The sequence below is a fragment of the Musa acuminata genome, chromosome BXJ2-2, assembly GCF_036884655.1.
Source record: "Musa acuminata AAA Group cultivar baxijiao chromosome BXJ2-2, Cavendish_Baxijiao_AAA, whole genome shotgun sequence".
Classification (NCBI taxonomy): domain Eukaryota; kingdom Viridiplantae; phylum Streptophyta; class Magnoliopsida; order Zingiberales; family Musaceae; genus Musa; species Musa acuminata.
Window position 1 is genome coordinate 13525593 of NC_088339.1, and position 16731 is coordinate 13542323.

Here is a 16731-nt window from a genome sequence, read left to right on the forward strand (position 1 = left end):
AAAGAGATTGCTCCAACATCATTTTGAGAATATTAATAGTTGGCTAAAATCTTTTATTAGTAATAATATAGTTTCACTTGCTTAAGATATTAGGAATAGTATATGATCGCGCATTATGCATGTTTCGATGTTAAAACTTATGATTAATAACATCAAGTTCACCTCAATGTGGACTATAAAAATAAGTGGTTTGCGAAAATTTATCTAGGTTTTTTAATGCCATCAAGATAGCTTTTTTTTAAACTAATTATGCTATATCATTCAACATTTTAGATAATATCATATGATTATTAAAATTTAGATCTTCTTTCAAAATATTTTACTAACATGAATTACTTTTATTCTTTAGTCATTGTTATCAAAGAGGCGATAGTTGGGGATGAGATCAGATCTATTGATATTAAACCTAGAATCATACCTCCCCTTTATAATCCGGTACACCTTACATCTCCTTGAGCTAATTTTTTCTGATATCATAAAAAATAAATTTTAATACATTATGCATTATCATTATCATAATATGTGATGAATAAAAAATTATAAAATACAAGTCTCTAATACTATCGATAAAATTGATATGGTTAGATGCCAACTTGAGGAAAAAATGACTCAAATGAAATTATAAATATCAATTTTGAGCAGTTATAGATTGTCCATAACCATGACAAATGTTATTATATCAAAGAATGCCCTCTTTCTATTTCTAGATATAGAAACATCCAAGTTTATAAGAAAAGAAGTTTTGACCTCACTATTACCACATGAAATCAAGTAATATCATTATGTTTTAGAAATTTTCCAATAAGTTGGATATTTTTTTCGATATTATTCAATTTTATAGTTTATTATTGTAAATGTGCAATTCTTGTAATTGCGGTAGATTTTCAATTTCCTCTACAAATGCAAACCAATGTACATAACACTAACTTTATTAAAGTACAATTATATTATTAGCTACTAGGTTTCTATAATGAATAACGTAGTCGCTAGTTAAATGAACAAATTTTCATTTCAAATCACTAGCATTTACCAAGTCGAAACATTTCTATGAAAAGAAACTCTAAAGGCATTATAATTTACCTATAATAAAATAATTTTACAGCATTAGAATGTGCTCATCTTGAAATTTAAGTGATTGCAATCTCAATGTTGGCAAAACAAATATTTAAGATATTTTAATAAAATATCAAATTTGTCTTTTTAGATTTTGATTATGTTTGACTTATTAGTTCACACCTTTATACAATTGATTATTAAAATTCATCTTTGTTATTTAGAATGAGGGAAACAAATTACCTCAAAATGAAAGATATTTTTTGAAAAATATTTCTATCTTTGCTATGTTTGTTTAAAATCATGATAACATTATATTATGACTCAAATTATCATGACATACTTGATGTTTATTTAAATGTTTTGTGATTTTGAAATAAAATAATGAACAAACATCACTAGTAAGTCAAATTGACAATAATTTCATCCACATTTTGATATTTTTAACTTGTACGAAAAAGATCATCAACTAGGTTCATGAAGAAGATGATCTTGGTATTATTCAAATCATAATTTCTAAGAGTGAGAATTTTTGCACCATGTTTAGATTTTCAGAAATTACAAGAAAGTTGATCGTCAAAAAAATTAAGTATGTTCTATTTTCAAATAAGATTTCAATATGTGGAGTTTAGAACCATGCCTCTTGTAATTGATAACAAAAAGAGCATAAAGTATTGGATGACTAAAAGATTACTAGCCAATTTACAAAAAAGATACTTATTTCTCTCTCAATTATATTTAGGCACTTGAATGATTTGGAATAGATTTTTTTCAACTTAACATACAACAATCTTAGATTGTTACATAAAGTATGTAAACATTATGTTAAAAGATGACATTATTTCTATAAAATATTTAATTAATAAATAGAACAAGCATAGTGTATAAGGTCATAATTCTTTATTTAATTTATATTCATTTCCCTTCTACCATGAGATATGTTATTGCATACAAAGAAAGTTACAATATACAATGACGATTTCAGTTTCTAAACGACCGTGGTAAGTTTTAAAAAACTAAAACCTTATGCATAACGCTAATTTGATCATAATCTTTAAAACAACTCACTCTTTCGATGAACAATTCATCCATCAAGATATATTGCTTCAATATTGTAAATTTTTTTTACAAATAATCAAGTGTTGGCCCATCATGTTTCTAAGACAACTTCTCATTAGCCTGATGGTCTTCCTCCTCTTAACGACCATGCAATTTTTCCCGGTTGCGTCTGATGAGCTTGCTCCAACATCATCTTCAGCATTAGAAGAGTTGGCAAAAATTTTAGGTCAGTAATAATTATTATTTATTTGTTTATAATATTTGAAATAGCGTATGATCCAATATTATTGTAGTTTTGATATTAAAACTAATGATAAATAACACCAAGTTCTACTAAATATGGACCACATAGGAAATATGTTACGTGAAGAGTTATCTTAAATTCTTTTCATACATATCTAAAAGCCTATTTCTTTTACTAATTTTGCTATATTCGACAGTAGTTTTTCTTGCTTCGTATGCTTGTTAAAATTTAGATCTTGTTTCAAAATATTTTACTAATTGAATTAATTTTTTCTTCAGCCATCGCTATCAAAGAGGCTATAGCTGAAGATGATGTCAAATCAGTCGATGTAAAACCTTTTATCATTCCTCCTCTACATAATCCTGTAGTCCCTATACACCTATAGGCTCATTGTCTTCATATCATAAATAATAAACCGTAATGCATTATGCATTGTCATTATTTCACTTCGAGATGAACTAAACCTTAGTAAAATACATGTCTCTCAAATATTTTCGATAAAATTGAAATGGTTAAATGTGAGCTTGTCGAAAAGATAGCCCAAATGAAATTTCAAATATTAACTTTCATCCGTGAAAAGCATTATTGTAACAATCGGTTCTATGTTTTCTTGAAAATAAAGTTGGATATAACTATTACCACATAAAATATAATTATGTCATTATATTACATAATTGTTCCAATATAATGTATTGTTTCTTAATATTATTTAATTATATAGTCTATTGTTATAAATTGATAATTCGTGAGAGCTGGTCAGGGTTCCAATTTCCACTACAAAAGTAGACCAACACACAAAATCCTCACTCCATTATATTATAACAATATTCTAAGCTCTTATATTTTAATGACGAATAACTTAATGATAGTTAAATGAAAAAATTTTAATTTCAAGTCACTAGTTAGTAATGAGTTGAAACATTGCTATAAAAAGAAATTATAAATACCTTATTAGTTGCGCATGATAAACTAGCATTGGACCATTAAAAGACACTCATCCTGAACTTTAAGTGGTTATAATCTTAGAGTAGGCAAAACTAAAGTTTTGTAAAATTTTTATAGAATTGTGACATTTTAGATTTTTAATATGTTTGACTTTTTAGTTCATTCCTTTGAACAATACATTATTAAAATTTATCTTTTTTAGGATTTGAGTAAATGAATTAACATAAAAGCAAAGATAAATAATTGTAAAAATTTTGCAGGTTTATTATCCATAAATACAATATTTATAACATCATATTTTTATTTAAATTATCATGAGATAATAGATGTTTATTGGAAAATATTATTCTTCTGATATAAAATAATCAATAAAAGACTCGAACAAGTCAAGTTGACAATCAATACATCTGTATTTTAATATTTTTAACTTGTATAAAGAGGATCATCAACTATATTCCTGAACAAGGTGAACAAGATATTATTAAAATATAAAATTGTAATAGTGAGAATTTTCAATCCACATTTAGATTTTTAAATATGATAAGATTACTAAATTGACAACATAAAAAATTAAGTTGGGTCTCTTTTCAAATAAGAATTCTATGCGTAGAGAGTTTTACACCATACTTTATATAATTCATCACAAGAAGAGCATAACATATTAAACTACAAAGGTATTAATTAGTAATTGACAAAGTAAACTTCAATTCTTCTCTTAGTTACTTTTATGCACTTAAAAGATATGAAATATATTTTTTAATTTAATTCTTAATAGTGTTATATAAACTATAAGTATCATGTCAAAATATGATAATATTCTTATAAAATATTTACTTTATGGATATAACAAGCATAGTTTATAAATTGTATGATGTCACGATTCTTTATACAACTTTTATACATTTTACTTCTTCCATTTTATACATTATTAGATACTACAGAAGTTGCTATATGCAATGAAGATTTCAGTTTACATGAAATGTGTTAAAATAATATATCCTTATGCATAAAATTCAATTGCCCCAATCTTTATATTACCTCACTCTTGTGATTAATAATTCATCCATCTACACATTATTTCAATAATACAAAATTTATTTTTTTTACGAATAATGAAATGTTAGTCCATCACGTTTCGAAGATAACTTCTTATTGGCCTAACCATCTTCCTTCTTTTAATGACAATACAATTTTTTGCACTAGCATATAAAGAGATTGCTCCAACATCATTTTGAGAATATTAATAGTTGGCTAAAATCTTTTATTAGTAATAATATAGTTTCACTTGCTTAAGATATTAGGAATAGTATATGATCGCGCATTATGCATGTTTCGATGTTAAAACTTATGATTAATAACATCAAGTTCACCTCAATGTGGACTATAAAAATAAGTGGTTTGCGAAAATTTATCTAGGTTTTTTAATGCCATCAAGATAGCTTTTTTTTAAACTAATTATGCTATATCATTCAACATTTTAGATAATATCATATGATTATTAAAATTTAGATCTTCTTTCAAAATATTTTACTAACATGAATTACTTTTATTCTTTAGTCATTGTTATCAAAGAGGCGATAGTTGGGGATGAGATCAGATCTATTGATATTAAACCTAGAATCATACCTCCCCTTTATAATCCGGTACACCTTACATCTCCTTGAGCTAATTTTTTCTGATATCATAAAAAATAAATTTTAATACATTATGCATTATCATTATCATAATATGTGATGAATAAAAAATTATAAAATACAAGTCTCTAATACTATCGATAAAATTGATATGGTTAGATGCCAACTTGAGGAAAAAATGACTCAAATGAAATTATAAATATCAATTTTGAGCAGTTATAGATTGTCCATAACCATGACAAATGTTATTATATCAAAGAATGCCCTCTTTCTATTTCTAGATATAGAAACATCCAAGTTTATAAGAAAAGAAGTTTTGACCTCACTATTACCACATGAAATCAAGTAATATCATTATGTTTTAGAAATTTTCCAATAAGTTGGATATTTTTTTCGATATTATTCAATTTTATAGTTTATTATTGTAAATGTGCAATTCTTGTAATTGCGGTAGATTTTCAATTTCCTCTACAAATGCAAACCAATGTACATAACACTAACTTTATTAAAGTACAATTATATTATTAGCTACTAGGTTTCTATAATGAATAACGTAGTCGCTAGTTAAATGAACAAATTTTCATTTCAAATCACTAGCATTTACCAAGTCGAAACATTTCTATGAAAAGAAACTCTAAAGGCATTATAATTTACCTATAATAAAATAATTTTACAGCATTAGAATGTGCTCATCTTGAAATTTAAGTGATTGCAATCTCAATGTTGGCAAAACAAATATTTAAGATATTTTAATAAAATATCAAATTTGTCTTTTTAGATTTTGATTATGTTTGACTTATTAGTTCACACTTTTATACAATTGATTATTAAAATTCATCTTTGTTATTTAGAATGAGGGAAACAAATTACCTCAAAATGAAAGATATTTTTTGAAAAATATTTCTATCTTTGCTATGTTTGTTTAAAATCATGATAACATTATATTATGACTCAAATTATCATGACATACTTGATGTTTATTTAAATGTTTTGTGATTTTGAAATAAAATAATGAACAAACATCACTAGTAAGTCAAATTGACAATAATTTCATCCACATTTTGATATTTTTAACTTGTACGAAAAAGATCATCAACTAGGTTCATGAAGAAGATGATCTTGGTATTATTCAAATCATAATTTCTAAGAGTGAGAATTTTTGCACCATGTTTAGATTTTCAGAAATTACAAGAAAGTTGATCGTCAAAAAAATTAAGTATGTTCTATTTTCAAATAAGATTTCAATATGTGGAGTTTAGAACCATGCCTCTTGTAATTGATAACAAAAAGAGCATAAAGTATTGGATGACTAAAAGATTACTAGCCAATTTACAAAAAAGATACTTATTTCTCTCTCAATTATATTTAGGCACTTGAATGATTTGGAATAGATTTTTTTCAACTTAACATACAACAATCTTAGATTGTTACATAAAGTATGTAAACATTATGTTAAAAGATGACATTATTTCTATAAAATATTTAATTAATAAATAGAACAAGCATAGTGTATAAGGTCATAATTCTTTATTTAATTTATATTCATTTCCCTTCTACCATGAGATATGTTATTGCATACAAAGAAAGTTACAATATACAATGACGATTTCAGTTTCTAAACGACCGTGGTAAGTTTTAAAAAACTAAAACCTTATGCATAACGCTAATTTGATCATAATCTTTAAAACAACTCACTCTTTCGATGAACAATTCATCCATCAAGATATATTGCTTCAATATTGTAAATTTTTTTTACAAATAATCAAGTGTTGGCCCATCATGTTTCTAAGACAACTTCTCATTAGCCTGATGGTCTTCCTCCTCTTAACGACCATGCAATTTTTCCCGGTTGCGTCTGATGAGCTTGCTCCAACATCATCTTCAGCATTAGAAGAGTTGGCAAAAATTTTAGGTCAGTAATAATTATTATTTATTTGTTTATAATATTTGAAATAGCGTATGATCCAATATTATTGTAGTTTTGATATTAAAACTAATGATAAATAACACCAAGTTCTACTAAATATGGACCACATAGGAAATATGTTACGTGAAGAGTTATCTTAAATTCTTTTCATACATATCTAAAAGCCTATTTCTTTTACTAATTTTGCTATATTCGACAGTAGTTTTTCTTGCTTCGTATGCTTGTTAAAATTTAGATCTTGTTTCAAAATATTTTACTAATTGAATTAATTTTTTCTTCAGCCATCGCTATCAAAGAGGCTATAGCTGAAGATGATGTCAAATCAGTCGATGTAAAACCTTTTATCATTCCTCCTCTACATAATCCTGTAGTCCCTATACACCTATAGGCTCATTGTCTTCATATCATAAATAATAAACCGTAATGCATTATGCATTGTCATTATTTCACTTCGAGATGAACTAAACCTTAGTAAAATACATGTCTCTCAAATATTTTCGATAAAATTGAAATGGTTAAATGTGAGCTTGTCGAAAAGATAGCCCAAATGAAATTTCAAATATTAACTTTCATCCGTGAAAAGCATTATTGTAACAATCGGTTCTATGTTTTCTTGAAAATAAGGTTGGATATAACTATTACCACATAAAATATAATTATGTCATTATATTACATAATTGTTCCAATATAATGTATTGTTTCTTAATATTATTTAATTATATAGTCTATTGTTATAAATTGATAATTCGTGAGAGCTGGTCAGGGTTCCAATTTCCACTACAAAAGTAGACCAACACACAAAATCCTCACTCCATTATATTATAACAATATTCTAAGCTCTTATATTTTAATGACGAATAACTTAATGATAGTTAAATGAAAAAATTTTAATTTCAAGTCACTAGTTAGTAATGAGTTGAAACATTGCTATAAAAAGAAATTATAAATACCTTATTAGTTGCGCATGATAAACTAGCATTGGACCATTAAAAGACACTCATCCTGAACTTTAAGTGGTTATAATCTTAGAGTAGGCAAAACTAAAGTTTTGTAAAATTTTTATAGAATTGTGACATTTTAGATTTTTAATATGTTTGACTTTTTAGTTCATTCCTTTGAACAATACATTATTAAAATTTATCTTTTTTAGGATTTGAGTAAATGAATTAACATAAAAGCAAAGATAAATAATTGTAAAAATTTTGCAGGTTTATTATCCATAAATACAATATTTATAACATCATATTTTTATTTAAATTATCATGAGATAATAGATGTTTATTGGAAAATATTATTCTTCTGATATAAAATAATCAATAAAAGACTCGAACAAGTCAAGTTGACAATCAATACATCTGTATTTTAATATTTTTAACTTGTATAAAGAGGATCATCAACTATATTCCTGAACAAGGTGAACAAGATATTATTAAAATATAAAATTGTAATAGTGAGAATTTTCAATCCACATTTAGATTTTTAAATATGATAAGATTACTAAATTGACAACATAAAAAATTAAGTTGGGTCTCTTTTCAAATAAGAATTCTATGCGTAGAGAGTTTTACACCATACTTTATATAATTCATCACAAGAAGAGCATAACATATTAAACTACAAAGGTATTAATTAGTAATTGACAAAGTAAACTTCAATTCTTCTCTTAGTTACTTTTATGCACTTAAAAGATATGAAATATATTTTTTAATTTAATTCTTAATAGTGTTATATAAACTATAAGTATCATGTCAAAATATGATAATATTCTTATAAAATATTTACTTTATGGATATAACAAGCATAGTTTATAAATTGTATGATGTCACGATTCTTTATACAACTTTTATACATTTTACTTCTTCCATTTTATACATTATTAGATACTACAGAAGTTGCTATATGCAATGAAGATTTCAGTTTACATGAAATGTGTTAAAATAATATATCCTTATGCATAAAATTCAATTGCCCCAATCTTTATATTACCTCACTCTTGTGATTAATAATTCATCCATCTACACATTATTTCAATAATACAAAATTTATTTTTTTTACGAATAATGAAATGTTAGTCCATCACGTTTCGAAGATAACTTCTTATTGGCCTAACCATCTTCCTTCTTTTAATGACAATACAATTTTTTGCACTAGCATATAAAGAGATTGCTCCAACATCATTTTGAGAATATTAATAGTTGGCTAAAATCTTTTATTAGTAATAATATAGTTTCACTTGCTTAAGATATTAGGAATAGTATATGATCGCGCATTATGCATGTTTCGATGTTAAAACTTATGATTAATAACATCAAGTTCACCTCAATGTGGACTATAAAAATAAGTGGTTTGCGAAAATTTATCTAGGTTTTTTAATGCCATCAAGATAGCTTTTTTTTAAACTAATTATGCTATATCATTCAACATTTTAGATAATATCATATGATTATTAAAATTTAGATCTTCTTTCAAAATATTTTACTAACATGAATTACTTTTATTCTTTAGTCATTGTTATCAAAGAGGCGATAGTTGGGGATGAGATCAGATCTATTGATATTAAACCTAGAATCATACCTCCCCTTTATAATCCGGTACACCTTACATCTCCTTGAGCTAATTTTTTCTGATATCATAAAAAATAAATTTTAATACATTATGCATTATCATTATCATAATATGTGATGAATAAAAAATTATAAAATATAAGTCTCTAATACTATCGATAAAATTGATATGGTTAGATGCCAACTTGAGGAAAAAATGACTCAAATGAAATTATAAATATCAATTTTGAGCAGTTATAGATTGTCCATAACCATGACAAATGTTATTATATCAAAGAATGCCCTCTTTCTATTTCTAGATATAGAAACATCCAAGTTTATAAGAAAAGAAGTTTTGACCTCACTATTACCACATGAAATCAAGTAATATCATTATGTTTTAGAAATTTTCCAATAAGTTGGATATTTTTTTCGATATTATTCAATTTTATAGTTTATTATTGTAAATGTGCAATTCTTGTAATTGCGGTAGATTTTCAATTTCCTCTACAAATGCAAACCAATGTACATAACACTAACTTTATTAAAGTACAATTATATTATTAGCTACTAGGTTTCTATAATGAATAACGTAGTCGCTAGTTAAATGAACAAATTTTCATTTCAAATCACTAGCATTTACCAAGTCGAAACATTTCTATGAAAAGAAACTCTAAAGGCATTATAATTTACCTATAATAAAATAATTTTACAGCATTAGAATGTGCTCATCTTGAAATTTAAGTGATTGCAATCTCAATGTTGGCAAAACAAATATTTAAGATATTTTAATAAAATATCAAATTTGTCTTTTTAGATTTTGATTATGTTTGACTTATTAGTTCACACCTTTATACAATTGATTATTAAAATTCATCTTTGTTATTTAGAATGAGGGAAACAAATTACCTCAAAATGAAAGATATTTTTTGAAAAATATTTCTATCTTTGCTATGTTTGTTTAAAATCATGATAACATTATATTATGACTCAAATTATCATGACATACTTGATGTTTATTTAAATGTTTTGTGATTTTGAAATAAAATAATGAACAAACATCACTAGTAAGTCAAATTGACAATAATTTCATCCACATTTTGATATTTTTAACTTGTACGAAAAAGATCATCAACTAGGTTCATGAAGAAGATGATCTTGGTATTATTCAAATCATAATTTCTAAGAGTGAGAATTTTTGCACCATGTTTAGATTTTCAGAAATTACAAGAAAGTTGATCGTCAAAAAAATTAAGTATGTTCTATTTTCAAATAAGATTTCAATATGTGGAGTTTAGAACCATGCCTCTTGTAATTGATAACAAAAAGAGCATAAAGTATTGGATGACTAAAAGATTACTAGCCAATTTACAAAAAAGATACTTATTTCTCTCTCAATTATATTTAGGCACTTGAATGATTTGGAATAGATTTTTTTCAACTTAACATACAACAATCTTAGATTGTTACATAAAGTATGTAAACATTATGTTAAAAGATGACATTATTTCTATAAAATATTTAATTAATAAATAGAACAAGCATAGTGTATAAGGTCATAATTCTTTATTTAATTTATATTCATTTCCCTTCTACCATGAGATATGTTATTGCATACAAAGAAAGTTACAATATACAATGACGATTTCAGTTTCTAAACGACCGTGGTAAGTTTTAAAAAACTAAAACCTTATGCATAACGCTAATTTGATCATAATCTTTAAAACAACTCACTCTTTCGATGAACAATTCATCCATCAAGATATATTGCTTCAATATTGTAAATTTTTTTTACAAATAATCAAGTGTTGGCCCATCATGTTTCTAAGACAACTTCTCATTAGCCTGATGGTCTTCCTCCTCTTAACGACCATGCAATTTTTCCCGGTTGCGTCTGATGAGCTTGCTCCAACATCATCTTCAGCATTAGAAGAGTTGGCAAAAATTTTAGGTCAGTAATAATTATTATTTATTTGTTTATAATATTTGAAATAGCGTATGATCCAATATTATTGTAGTTTTGATATTAAAACTAATGATAAATAACACCAAGTTCTACTAAATATGGACCACATAGGAAATATGTTACGTGAAGAGTTATCTTAAATTCTTTTCATACATATCTAAAAGCCTATTTCTTTTACTAATTTTGCTATATTCGACAGTAGTTTTTCTTGCTTCGTATGCTTGTTAAAATTTAGATCTTGTTTCAAAATATTTTACTAATTGAATTAATTTTTTCTTCAGCCATCGCTATCAAAGAGGCTATAGCTGAAGATGATGTCAAATCAGTCGATGTAAAACCTTTTATCATTCCTCCTCTACATAATCCTGTAGTCCCTATACACCTATAGGCTCATTGTCTTCATATCATAAATAATAAACCGTAATGCATTATGCATTGTCATTATTTCACTTCGAGATGAACTAAACCTTAGTAAAATACATGTCTCTCAAATATTTTCGATAAAATTGAAATGGTTAAATGTGAGCTTGTCGAAAAGATAGCCCAAATGAAATTTCAAATATTAACTTTCATCCGTGAAAAGCATTATTGTAACAATCGGTTCTATGTTTTCTTGAAAATAAGGTTGGATATAACTATTACCACATAAAATATAATTATGTCATTATATTACATAATTGTTCCAATATAATGTATTGTTTCTTAATATTATTTAATTATATAGTCTATTGTTATAAATTGATAATTCGTGAGAGCTGGTCAGGGTTCCAATTTCCACTACAAAAGTAGACCAACACACAAAATCCTCACTCCATTATATTATAACAATATTCTAAGCTCTTATATTTTAATGACGAATAACTTAATGATAGTTAAATGAAAAAATTTTAATTTCAAGTCACTAGTTAGTAATGAGTTGAAACATTGCTATAAAAAGAAATTATAAATACCTTATTAGTTGCGCATGATAAACTAGCATTGGACCATTAAAAGACACTCATCCTGAACTTTAAGTGGTTATAATCTTAGAGTAGGCAAAACTAAAGTTTTGTAAAATTTTTATAGAATTGTGACATTTTAGATTTTTAATATGTTTGACTTTTTAGTTCATTCCTTTGAACAATACATTATTAAAATTTATCTTTTTTAGGATTTGAGTAAATGAATTAACATAAAAGCAAAGATAAATAATTGTAAAAATTTTGCAGGTTTATTATCCATAAATACAATATTTATAACATCATATTTTTATTTAAATTATCATGAGATAATAGATGTTTATTGGAAAATATTATTCTTCTGATATAAAATAATCAATAAAAGACTCGAACAAGTCAAGTTGACAATCAATACATCTGTATTTTAATATTTTTAACTTGTATAAAGAGGATCATCAACTATATTCCTGAACAAGGTGAACAAGATATTATTAAAATATAAAATTGTAATAGTGAGAATTTTCAATCCACATTTAGATTTTTAAATATGATAAGATTACTAAATTGACAACATAAAAAATTAAGTTGGGTCTCTTTTCAAATAAGAATTCTATGCGTAGAGAGTTTTACACCATACTTTATATAATTCATCACAAGAAGAGCATAACATATTAAACTACAAAGGTATTAATTAGTAATTGACAAAGTAAACTTCAATTCTTCTCTTAGTTACTTTTATGCACTTAAAAGATATGAAATATATTTTTTAATTTAATTCTTAATAGTGTTATATAAACTATAAGTATCATGTCAAAATATGATAATATTCTTATAAAATATTTACTTTATGGATATAACAAGCATAGTTTATAAATTGTATGATGTCACGATTCTTTATACAACTTTTATACATTTTACTTCTTCCATTTTATACATTATTAGATACTACAGAAGTTGCTATATGCAATGAAGATTTCAGTTTACATGAAATGTGTTAAAATAATATATCCTTATGCATAAAATTCAATTGCCCCAATCTTTATATTACCTCACTCTTGTGATTAATAATTCATCCATCTACACATTATTTCAATAATACAAAATTTATTTTTTTTACGAATAATGAAATGTTAGTCCATCACGTTTCGAAGATAACTTCTTATTGGCCTAACCATCTTCCTTCTTTTAATGACAATACAATTTTTTGCACTAGCATATAAAGAGATTGCTCCAACATCATTTTGAGAATATTAATAGTTGGCTAAAATCTTTTATTAGTAATAATATAGTTTCACTTGCTTAAGATATTAGGAATAGTATATGATCGCGCATTATGCATGTTTCGATGTTAAAACTTATGATTAATAACATCAAGTTCACCTCAATGTGGACTATAAAAATAAGTGGTTTGCGAAAATTTATCTAGGTTTTTTAATGCCATCAAGATAGCTTTTTTTTAAACTAATTATGCTATATCATTCAACATTTTAGATAATATCATATGATTATTAAAATTTAGATCTTCTTTCAAAATATTTTACTAACATGAATTACTTTTATTCTTTAGTCATTGTTATCAAAGAGGCGATAGTTGGGGATGAGATCAGATCTATTGATATTAAACCTAGAATCATACCTCCCCTTTATAATCCGGTACACCTTACATCTCCTTGAGCTAATTTTTTCTGATATCATAAAAAATAAATTTTAATACATTATGCATTATCATTATCATAATATGTGATGAATAAAAAATTATAAAATATAAGTCTCTAATACTATCGATAAAATTGATATGGTTAGATGCCAACTTGAGGAAAAAATGACTCAAATGAAATTATAAATATCAATTTTGAGCAGTTATAGATTGTCCATAACCATGACAAATGTTATTATATCAAAGAATGCCCTCTTTCTATTTCTAGATATAGAAACATCCAAGTTTATAAGAAAAGAAGTTTTGACCTCACTATTACCACATGAAATCAAGTAATATCATTATGTTTTAGAAATTTTCCAATAAGTTGGATATTTTTTTCGATATTATTCAATTTTATAGTTTATTATTGTAAATGTGCAATTCTTGTAATTGCGGTAGATTTTCAATTTCCTCTACAAATGCAAACCAATGTACATAACACTAACTTTATTAAAGTACAATTATATTATTAGCTACTAGGTTTCTATAATGAATAACGTAGTCGCTAGTTAAATGAACAAATTTTCATTTCAAATCACTAGCATTTACCAAGTCGAAACATTTCTATGAAAACAAACTCTAAAGGCATTATAATTTACCTATAATAAAATAATTTTACAGCATTAGAATGTGCTCATCTTGAAATTTAAGTGATTGCAATCTCAATGTTGGCAAAACAAATATTTAAGATATTTTAATAAAATATCAAATTTGTCTTTTTAGATTTTGATTATGTTTGACTTATTAGTTCACACCTTTATACAATTGATTATTAAAATTCATCTTTGTTATTTAGAATGAGGGAAACAAATTACCTCAAAATGAAAGATATTTTTTGAAAAATATTTCTATCTTTGCTATGTTTGTTTAAAATCATGATAACATTATATTATGACTCAAATTATCATGACATACTTGATGTTTATTTAAATGTTTTGTGATTTTGAAATAAAATAATGAACAAACATCACTAGTAAGTCAAATTGACAATAATTTCATCCACATTTTGATATTTTTAACTTGTACGAAAAAGATCATCAACTAGGTTCATGAAGAAGATGATCTTGGTATTATTCAAATCATAATTTCTAAGAGTGAGAATTTTTGCACCATGTTTAGATTTTCAGAAATTACAAGAAAGTTGATCGTCAAAAAAATTAAGTATGTTCTATTTTCAAATAAGATTTCAATATGTGGAGTTTAGAACCATGCCTCTTGTAATTGATAACAAAAAGAGCATAAAGTATTGGATGACTAAAAGATTACTAGCCAATTTACAAAAAAGATACTTATTTCTCTCTCAATTATATTTAGGCACTTGAATGATTTGGAATAGATTTTTTTCAACTTAACATACAACAATCTTAGATTGTTACATAAAGTATGTAAACATTATGTTAAAAGATGACATTATTTCTATAAAATATTTAATTAATAAATAGAACAAGCATAGTGTATAAGGTCATAATTCTTTATTTAATTTATATTCATTTCCCTTCTACCATGAGATATGTTATTGCATACAAAGAAAGTTACAATATACAATGACGATTTCAGTTTCTAAACGACCGTGGTAAGTTTTAAAAAACTAAAACCTTATGCATAACGCTAATTTGATCATAATCTTTAAAACAACTCACTCTTTCGATGAACAATTCATCCATCAAGATATATTGCTTCAATATTGTAAATTTTTTTTACAAATAATCAAGTGTTGGCCCATCATGTTTCTAAGACAACTTCTCATTAGCCTGATGGTCTTCCTCCTCTTAACGACCATGCAATTTTTCCCGGTTGCGTCTGATGAGCTTGCTCCAACATCATCTTCAGCATTAGAAGAGTTGGCAAAAATTTTAGGTCAGTAATAATTATTATTTATTTGTTTATAATATTTGAAATAGCGTATGATCCAATATTATTGTAGTTTTGATATTAAAACTAATGATAAATAACACCAAGTTCTACTAAATATGGACCACATAGGAAATATGTTACGTGAAGAGTTATCTTAAATTCTTTTCATACATATCTAAAAGCCTATTTCTTTTACTAATTTTGCTATATTCGACAGTAGTTTTTCTTGCTTCGTATGCTTGTTAAAATTTAGATCTTGTTTCAAAATATTTTACTAATTGAATTAATTTTTTCTTCAGCCATCGCTATCAAAGAGGCTATAGCTGAAGATGATGTCAAATCAGTCGATGTAAAACCTTTTATCATTCCTCCTCTACATAATCCTGTAGTCCCTATACACCTATAGGCTCATTGTCTTCATATCATAAATAATAAACCGTAATGCATTATGCATTGTCATTATTTCACTTCGAGATGAACTAAACCTTAGTAAAATACATGTCTCTCAAATATTTTCGATAAAATTGAAATGGTTAAATGTGAGCTTGTCGAAAAGATAGCCCAAATGAAATTTCAAATATTAACTTTCATCCGTGAAAAGCATTATTGTAACAATCGGTTCTATGTTTTCTTGAAAATAAGGTTGGATATAACTATTACCACATAAAATATAATTATGTCATTATATTACATAATTGTTCCAATATAATGTATTGTTTCTTAATATTATTTAATTATATAGTCTATTGTTATAAATTGATAATTCGTGAGAGCTGGTCAGGGTTCCAATTTCCACTACAAAAGTAGACCAACACACAAAATCCTCACTCCATTATATTATAACAATATTCTAAGCTCTTATATTTTAA